The sequence below is a fragment of the Olea europaea genome, chromosome 23 (assembly GCF_002742605.1).
Source record: "Olea europaea var. sylvestris chromosome 23, O_europaea_v1, whole genome shotgun sequence".
In the NCBI taxonomy this organism is placed as follows: domain Eukaryota; kingdom Viridiplantae; phylum Streptophyta; class Magnoliopsida; order Lamiales; family Oleaceae; genus Olea; species Olea europaea.
In genome coordinates this window covers 9,319,830-9,329,712 of record NC_036259.1, presented here as the reverse complement: position 1 = coordinate 9,329,712, position 9,883 = coordinate 9,319,830, and the positions used below count along the sequence as shown (strand labels likewise).

Genomic DNA, 9,883 nt, shown 5'->3' with positions numbered 1-9,883 from the left:
CTCCTTTGGATTAGTCGGAGTATTGTCCAATAATGTTCGTTGGGAATGTTCTGCCAGTTGTCGAGCTATCTGACCAATTTGTGTCTCCAGCTTCTTGATAGATGTTTGCTGATTCTAAAAGTTTGTGTCAATTTTTTTGAAACATCTTTTCTGTTTTCTGTACATATTAATTGAACATCTATTCCAAACTTGATTTTTTCTGTGGCTGGGCATTATTTGAACTACTCCTTTGTTGATTATCCAACAATCTAAAGTTTGGGTGTTGCTTCCATCTTAGATTATATGTTTGTGAAAAGGGATTAAAATTTCGAGATCCATTCTGAATAAAGTTAACTTGTTCCTCCAAAAATCTCGTAAATGTGCAATTTTCTGTCAGATGATTGGCATCACAATTCTCACACGATGGACTGGCCATCACTGCATATGATCATCTTGTTTGTGATTTCACCAATAACTCTACTTGTTTTGTCAGAGCTACGATCTGTGCATTGGTAGATTATGTGCTGTCTATTTCATACATTCCCCTACCTTTGGTGGTTCCACTCTTTCTGATGAGAACACTGAATGCGTGGTGGCAATTAACTTAAGCAGGTCAATGGTTTGTTGCACTAATTTTCCTATAATTGACTCACCAGCAGAGGCATCTACTTAAGATTTTGACAGTGGTGTAAGTCCGGTATAGAGTAATGCAATTGATTGCCTATAGTGATCCCTTTGTTTGAACACTTTCTCATCAATTCATTAAATCTGTTCCATGCCTAGTGGTAGCTTTCTCCCTTTTTCTGTTGAAATGTTTGAATCTCCAATCTGATTTTAGCTACTTTCACTGATGGGAAGAATTTGTTACAAAATTTTATGGACAATTCTTCCCATCTAATAATACTCTCGTGAGGCTCCGCATCCAACCACTCCAATGCAGCATCTCTCAGTGTAAATGAGAATAATCAGAATTTAATAGCATCTTCATTAACTCTCAAAGCATGGAAGTTCTAACAGTTCCTAAGAAATATGAAGATATGGGTGTTCGAATTTTCATGAGGTAATCCGTAGAGTTGGAGAGTGTTGCTCATCAAATCAATACATTCTAGCCTAATATGAAAATTATTCATCCCAAAATCCGGATACACAATACTGGAGTGCATGGGTGCTGCTATAGGTGTCAGGAATATTGAGAGGGCAAATCTCCTTCATTTATAGCTCCTCACTTATGTTGCTATTCTTGTTGTGTTGCTACTCTTGCAGTCACTTGTCCAATTGGCTGAATAGGGATAGGAATATGTNTTAAATAACTCAATTTCATATCTCATGCGAATCAACATTATTCAAATAAAATAATAGTTCTAAGAATTCCTTTATGATCGCAACAATTAATATAGGTATCTCTACACGTTATATCAATTTATTGAATTTTACTATATGGTCTAAATCTTAAACCCACCATCGATTCGTAAAAGATTTACAAAATCATTTAATTAGTGATCAAGTAATTAAATGTATTAAATTCATAACAAAAATCAAAACATAAAATATAAAGAACAAGAATCTCAAATAAAAGAAATAAGGATTCCCAAATTGGTTACTGTGTTCGCCCTAAACTAGATTTAGCTACTTATATTAATGGAAGAAAAACAAAATAATTTTATGGAAGACATCACTCGGCTTTGTATATGAATGTAGAATAAGAAATCGATCTTACACCAGGATCTTTTCCTTCTTCCAATTGATTCTTCAAAACTTGGATTACTTGATATTTTGCTCCCTTGAATTCGGCCTTCAAATCTCCGGTTGTATGTATCGTCCTTCCGATGAGTAGAAATTCTTTTTGTACTGTGTCAAAACCTTTGAATTCTTTCTCAATCTCTCTCAAAATCCCAATGTGTTTGATGTATTTTAATGTATACAAGAGATAGTTCTTAACGTTCTAGGACTGTCTGGTATTTATATGGTACGTATTTAGGTCAAAGATCTCACCAAAATCCTCGCGAAACAGAGTTTGGATCATATAAGGGAACCTGGGAATCAAATGAATTTTTATACCATGCAACCACATGGTTCAGCACTTGGATGCCTAGAATTCTTCCTGCATGGTGGTGTGCAACCGGATGGTTTAAAAAAACCATGTGACCGCACAGTTATATGTTTTTCTCGTCGGACAGCTTTCAGTATTTTTGGTCATATCTTCCTCTCTCGATATCCGATTAAGGTGATTCAAAATGCGTTGAAAAAATAACTCAAAGGGCTACAATTCTTCTCGAAATAGAATTTCTCCAATTCAAACTTTTTCTAACCAAAAAAATAGGTATCAAGTTGAGGCCAAAAACTTCAGAGTGTAATTTTTTCGACTAAAAGTCGATTTGTGAGAATACTTCAACTCTAGTTTACTCATTTGACTTCTTTCCTCATCCAATTGACTCCTAACACTCTCGAATCTTCATCAAAAGGTTCGACACAATTTTTGAGTATTTACATTTTGATCCCCAAGCTTTAAATCTTGCCATTTTCATCGATTTTCCAAGTTTTCTTCTTGTTTCTTCCAATTTTTGTACTATCATTGAATTTTACCTATTCAACACCAAATGCAACAATTTAGATCATAATTAATCAAAGAAACTACTAAATATCATCATTTAAGGACCTGAATAAGTGTATAAAAATACAGTTATCAATGGTAAAGTCAGAATCAAAGGTAGCGTTGAAGCTTTGAATCGGTTATTCTATATAACAATGCCAATAAAAACATACACACAAGTATCATGCATTCTCAAGTTCATCAATCTCTCTTAGTGCTAGTATGGCCTTGCATTCATCCTTTTTTACAAGCTTTTAAGAGAGAAACTCTAACTTTTTATTGAGGCGGCACTACCTCGAAATTCATTTAGGTGAAATTCTTCCAGTATCTTTATTACTTATAGAGATACTTATAGTATTAAACTTCATCAAGAACTTAAAGTTCAACCCTCATTTTAGTAAAAACCAGCATTATTCAATTAGAATAGGGTTGTCACAAATCTATAATGCTGAAACTATTCACATATCGAAATATTTGTTATTACCCTTCGAACCCGTAAATTACTTGTTAAGCAATAACAGGTATTGTTGCCATCATTGGTGGATCTTTTAGTTTAAGAGTTTCAATCATATCCTATTCGAAGTAGAAGTTACTAAATCTCGTTCTAGAGGTTTAGTTAAAAGATCCACTAAATTCTCAATTGAGTTAACATATTTCAAGGAAATTATTCCACTTTTGATTAATTTTCTTATGTAGTCATATCTTAGACTCATATGTCTAGACTTCTTATTGTCTACTTTGTTGTATGATTTTGCTAATGTGGCTTAAGTATTACACATGATAGGTATCGAAGATACGTTCTTCGATCCCAAAGGTATCTTATATAGTATATCCTTATGACACTCAGCTTCTTCTTGATTTCTAATAGCGCTATACATGTCTATTTCTTTAATTTCCAAAAAACAGCTCGCCCTCCAAGGATAAACACCCAGCTCGAAGTAGATTTGCTTTCTTCTATGCTAGATATCCAACTAGCATCTGTAAATCTTTCTAATATAGCCGAAAATCTATTATATTGTAGACCTAAGTTCTTGGTTTTCTTAAAGTATCTAAGAACTCTTCCAACAATCTTGCAATGTTCATTGCTCGGATTCCTAGGAAACCTACTAAATTTACTAATTGCAAATGTTATGTCCGGTCTTGTGTGTTGAAATGCATATATTAAACTCTCTATAACACTTGCGTACTCCAATTAAGCAACTGCCCTGCCATCATTCTTCATAAGTTTTGAATTTGGATCAATATCAGTACTATATTCTTTTATGTTCAAATGCTTAAACTTATTTATAACATTTTCAATATAATGTGATTGACTTAAATTATAACCCGCACTAGCTTTAGCAACTTTGATACCCAAAATGGTATCCCATAAGAATTATTGTTCTTATCTCTTGCCTAAGACTCTTCCTCTATTCGAAGATGTTTCTGCAATTATTCCAAAGAATAATCTTCGAAACTATACATGATTTTCTTCTAATATATTTTCCAAGTTCCAAGGAGTTTTACAATAGTTGCTTCCACTTGAAAAGTTTCCGAAATTTCAATTTTGACCGCCTTCAACTTATTGACAATCTTGCAATTCATGAATTTGTGGCAAAAGATTAATATTATCAAGAAATTTGAAATCAAACGACTTTGAAATTAAAAATTTCTTAGTACTTTCTTCTCCAACTTTGTACTTAACCCCTATTTATCATCCTCTCACTACAAGAATTTTATGTTTTCCCTACAACTTTTTTTTGTAGGAAAAGTTTCGTATTTGTGCGAAAAAATATTTACAGACGAAATAAATTTGTAGGCACATTTGTGGGGCAAACATCGAAGGGATAGGTAAAAGGCGATAAATTTTTTAAATTTGTGAGCTAAAGTTTTTCCCTACGAACCCTTTGGAGACAAATATAATTCATCGCGTAAAGTTTCCCCCGACAAAATTATTCGTCTGCTAAAGTTACATTTGCCCATGAAAATGTTTCTCTATTCCCCACAAATTTTGTTGTGGGCTAAATCGTGTTTTCTTTATAAGTATTTTTTTGTGTGGAAAGAATATTTGTAGGCTAAAATACATTTTTCCCAACAATTAAGAATTTGTGATGACAGGATAACAAATTATTTTGTGGCTAAACCCTTGTTTATCTATAAAAAAAAATTTGTAGGAAAAATCTTATGTGTAGACTATTATGAAACAATTCGTAAGGAGAAATTAAATTATATTTTTTATATTTTATTTGTTATTTATATTACAGTAAATTTTTAACTCACTCAAAATAATATAAAGATACAAAACAATAATAAATTAATTAAAACTTGTAGTGTCAATCAATATAACATTGAATCCAAAATATTTTATCAAAACACAAATAAAATTCATTCACCAAGTATGATTAAATCTAAACTTAAAAAGAGTAATGAGTATAGCAAACACTCTCTATATCTATTATTATATGCACCTAACAAAATAACTCTTCATCCTCATGAATTAGATATGCGATTTATCATCACCAAATTTATTCTCTTCATCCTCAATAGTATCATCTTCCTCATCAGCATTATTTTCTATTGATAATGGCGTAAATTGGGGCACAACAAAGCCAGGAACTTTACCACTTATCTAGTGCATAGAATGATGCCAAAATTGCAATGTAGAATTGAATTGTTTCTGAACAACCTTCATCTTATTTTGCATCCTTTGCTCAATCTTCACTAGAGTTGCATTAGCTGCCTTTCAAACAGCGCGTTCTATTTCTAACTCTTTCTCCAAATTATGTACATTAAAAGATGTGCGAATGTCTCTAAGGTGACCATCTCCCAACCCATGAATTTGACGTCCAGGCTTCGTACCTAGAACAAATATTATGATATTAATTCTAGCATCAGGATCATCTACTGATATCTCCTCCAAAGGGATATCTTCGAGAAGTTTGTGTTCCTTTGCCTTCTGTACAAGATATTCATACTCTTTTACAAGCATCTCATCCTACAAACACAATTCACAAGATATATAAAGTAAGTCATAAAATGAAATTTTGCAAGAGATATAACATAACTGTGCACGAGATATAATCGATTCTCTAAAACATTTTGACCATGCCAGTGTCCACTTCCAAAAAAACCACAACAAAATCATACAAAAATTGTCATACTACTTAACATAATGTTAATTTTTCTAGCCTCTATTGATCTAACTTTGCAATATATTCTTTTGTGTCTAACTTGGTATAAAACACGATAAAGAAAACAAAGTTATAATTCTGAGTCTTTCTTTCATGTTGAGCTTTAGCTACATAATAAGTCCACACTTGTTCTTTCCCGCATAAGCGAACTCAAATGTGTCGACTTTGGGAAACACGTGTTAGATAGAACAACATTTATCAAACTAGATTACTACAAAGGATAGTATCCGGGAACATTGTAAAGGGCTAAAATAGTCACTCCTCATTTGGCAAGTTTAAAGCACCTTTTGGAGCCTTGAATTCATCCATTGTTGTCAATTCTCAGTCCAACAGAGATTAGATGCTACTCACAATTGTGCTATACATTCCCACATAGAGCATGTTTGGCTAATCATAAAAAAGTACCAAGTACTTTTTGAAAAGTACAAGACTTTTTAAAAGTCCAAACATGTGAAAAAGAACATGTTACAACCTTTAAGCTTACATATGTATTTGGTGAAGATGTTACTTTCAAGTATGTTAACATTATTTTAGGCTTAGCCAAACATACTAAAAAACAAATAATGGATCCTATGTTAAATGAAGAACCAGAACATTTCACATTTACTGGTTCCTCAATCATCTCATTCAGTAACAAAGCCAACCATTATAGTAAAGTTGCATGAAGTAATTCCTGTTACCCATCTTTATCATTTTGGTTAGTTATCAACGTTAATGCAAATAATTTATGTCCCCAACTTTGAAATCTACAATTCAAATTAGGATAGCAGAAATTACCTAAAACTTTGTCCACTTGCTTCACAGAATCAATGCTCTCATCAAGATGCTAAAGACACAGACTAACTTCTTCAACAGTTGTCTGATTATCCTTCAATGCATGTGTACTTATTTGGATAGCCTCAAAAACCTACATCGGAGGTAATAAGGTGAGTGAAAACAGAAACAATTATCAGTTTCAAGAATGTCCTTGAAGTGACCAACTGTCAAAAACTCCGATCATCCATCTGGAAGGTTAAAAGAACTTTCTCAACTATAGCCTACATCAAGCACTGACGCAAATAGTTCCCAACTATTGCAATTTTCATAAATAAAGTAGTGCAACTAAGAAATATTGGATTATTAACAACCTTATTACAGGACTTTGCGTCAAAGATAACTCTGAGAACTTCTTCAACTTGGTCCAAAAGGTTTACGCATTTATCTTGACTCTGAGATGTCAGCTTTAGTTCTTTTGCACATCTCAGGGCTGCACTTTTGTTTCCACATTTCAAAGAAGCTAAAGCTGACTTCCTAGTTCTGCAAAATCATCCAATGCTCCAATGAAGAGAATAATTCCAAACCAAATAAAGTTAGATAAGCTATTATTTAGCTCTAATGATGATATATTATAAGTCTAACACTTGTTCTTTACATGAATATATTATTTGCAATCAGAGTATCATCATTCTCATTGCAATATTAAAGCACAATGCTTTTCCAACCATAGAAATAACATATACAAAAGAAATTGATGAATTGGAATCCATTGCCAAAGTGCCAAATGTACTAAATTCTTGATTATATGATACACACTCTAATTCAGAAAAACCATCTTCTTCGAAAAATCGAAAAAATAAATTAAAATCTCAAAAATAATGTCAAAAGTCACAAAGCAAGCAAATTTCACTGCACTCCACCAAAGAAAAATCATATATTCCCATGTTGTGTTATCTCCATGCCTTGAAAAAAATTCCATTACTCCTCAATCTACGGCAGATTCCGACGTCCTTTGATTAAAATAATCACGTGTATAATGAAATCCATTAGAAGTGCTTAGTCTTTGATTGAACCAATGGGAAAGCTTGTGTTCGGCAGATTCCATTACCCCTCTTCCAGCCACTTCCCCTTTATTTCCTGGTCCCGTCGTCTCCCTAAAATTGGGGATAAAATCCCACTCTATCTCACCGCAACAACCAACCAAAAAGGACAACTTCAAAACTTTAAATATGCCAAATCTCAAAATGTAATCTAAAAATTCATACAGAAGAACAGCCTCCATATTTATTTGCTTTTCCATAGCGAGAAATTGAAAACATAATCTCAAAATTCAAGATTATGTACTTATATTTTCTACACAATTTACAAATTAACAGTAGGATTGATTGGCATACCTTGAAGACAACTTGAAGAGCTCAAAATGTGTAGTCGATTCAGTCGAAATTTTTTTGACCCAAGATGAATATTATGTCCTGGTGAAAGAATTATATCACAACCAATTGTGGCTGAATAATTCCCTCTTGCAAAATCGATTGCAGCCAATCGTGGCAATTTGACGAGTTGAATAAAATTTCTTGCAAAATCCTGGAGAAAGTATTATATCACACACAAGAAATTTGGAGGGTGAGAAAATTGGAATTAGGTTTGGCCAATTAAACTAAAGTGGCAAAGTGAGAAGGGAATTATTTGGGGAAAGGGTTTTGGAAGCAAGGAGGAAAATTAGGGAAACAATTCTGGCCAGTTAACGTGGGTTTATTTCTAATGAATTTAGGAAACAATTCTGATTTTTTTTTTTTCTTTCATTTATCTTTTCACTTGATGTCAAAAGTGGGTAATTCAAGTGTGGGCTAAAATTAAGGAAGAGGGGGGAACCGAAATTTTTTCCCTCTAATTATTAGCCTACTAATATTATATCTTGCCCACCAAATGTTTTGTTGGGAGAAAATATAAATTTTGTGGGCACAAATCCTCTAATATTGAAAATTTTGAAGCAAATTATAGCCCTATAAAAACTCATTTTTTGTGGGAAAAAAGTAAACTCTCCCTACAAATCTCAATTTTTCAACGAAAAATTTGTAGGGAAAGTATAAATTTCTTATAGTGTCTAACAAATTAAATTGTTTGCTGCAGTAACATTCTCCACCACACATTCACATAATAAAATATTCTACACAGAAACAAATAAAGCTTCTTTAAATTTTAATCACACATTCTCCAAAAAATACTATTCAAAACTCTATAATTTCTCTCATAATGGGAGACAAATAGGCTCTTACTTTTCAAAGTGTTCCAGATTTCCTTTGCTGATGATGTGTTGGTGTATAGATCGTACAGCCCATCAAATAGAGCATTGAGAGTATGGCCATGGCATATGAGTTCACCTTCTTGGGATTTTTCTCTTTCGGCTTTTATGGCATCTGTTTCTCCATTTGTTGTTCTGGTAGCGGTACCAATTCTGGATCTAATATGTAGAATATCTTCAACCCCGTTAGTAAGAATTTTAATTTGTCTTGCCATCTCATGAAGATAGTGCCCTCAAAGCGATCCAAGCGAACGAGGTCTTGATTCAATAACTTGATCGTAGCCATATTACTTCCATTATGCATTGCAAAATTTTGTTTGGGAATGTTGTAAATATGCCTTCACAAACAGAGAATAGAGAACAAACGAAGACTAAAACCAAAATAGAAAACGAAGATGAAGAAGGCCCGAACACGTAATCGTTATCCTCATACAAAATTTTCCCTTTCCAAATTGACTTTGATGCTTACAGGGATCTTGGCAAATGGTTTGTAGGATTTATCAAGCCTTAAAGAAAATATAACACGTAAGCACTAGTAATATCTTCCAAAACTCAAGAACATAAGGAAATAAATATGATAAGAGGATTTTTATCTTTTGTGGAATGACAATGTAATCACCAAATTGGTTTTTTCTATGTAATTTGTAATGAATGTCAATCACCTATATAGACTTCAATAAGACTACACGAAATGGTGCCAAAATCAAGTGAAAAGCCACCAGAAATTCAAATAGCAATGGCCATTAACGGCTAGAAAATCGTTCTATGCAACCGCATAGATTAAACCTATGCAGCCACATAGAACTCTCAACGGCAGACCCTCCAATTTCTGCAAATGGCCATGCAGTCCGTAAGCGATTTTGGCTTATGTGGTCACATAGGCCAAAATTTAGACCTCTGGTTCCACTTTTCATTCCACACTTGATTGATTGATTTTTGAACAATATACAACAATCTTTGTCTGGCTCCCTTTTTCAAAACGTATTTCTTTCATCTAATTCATTTTCAACACTATATTTCATCAATTTTTATGAAAACATATTGAATATCTGATTTTTTTTTTTTTTTTTTTTTTTTTTTTTTTTG

At 33.0% G+C, this 9,883-nt stretch overlaps 1 long non-coding RNA gene across 1 annotated transcript in view; it reads right to left on the bottom strand.

Annotated features, from left to right (window-relative positions):
- Window positions 1-4,879: 4,879 nt before the first annotated feature.
- LOC111372322 overlaps window positions 4,880-9,883 on the bottom strand; it is an 11,314-nt gene continuing 6,310 nt past the window's right edge. Inside the window, exon 5 of the long non-coding RNA XR_002698743.1 lies at window positions 4,880-5,016. This is a non-coding gene — a long non-coding RNA (uncharacterized LOC111372322). The remainder of the gene's footprint in view (window positions 5,017-9,883) is intronic.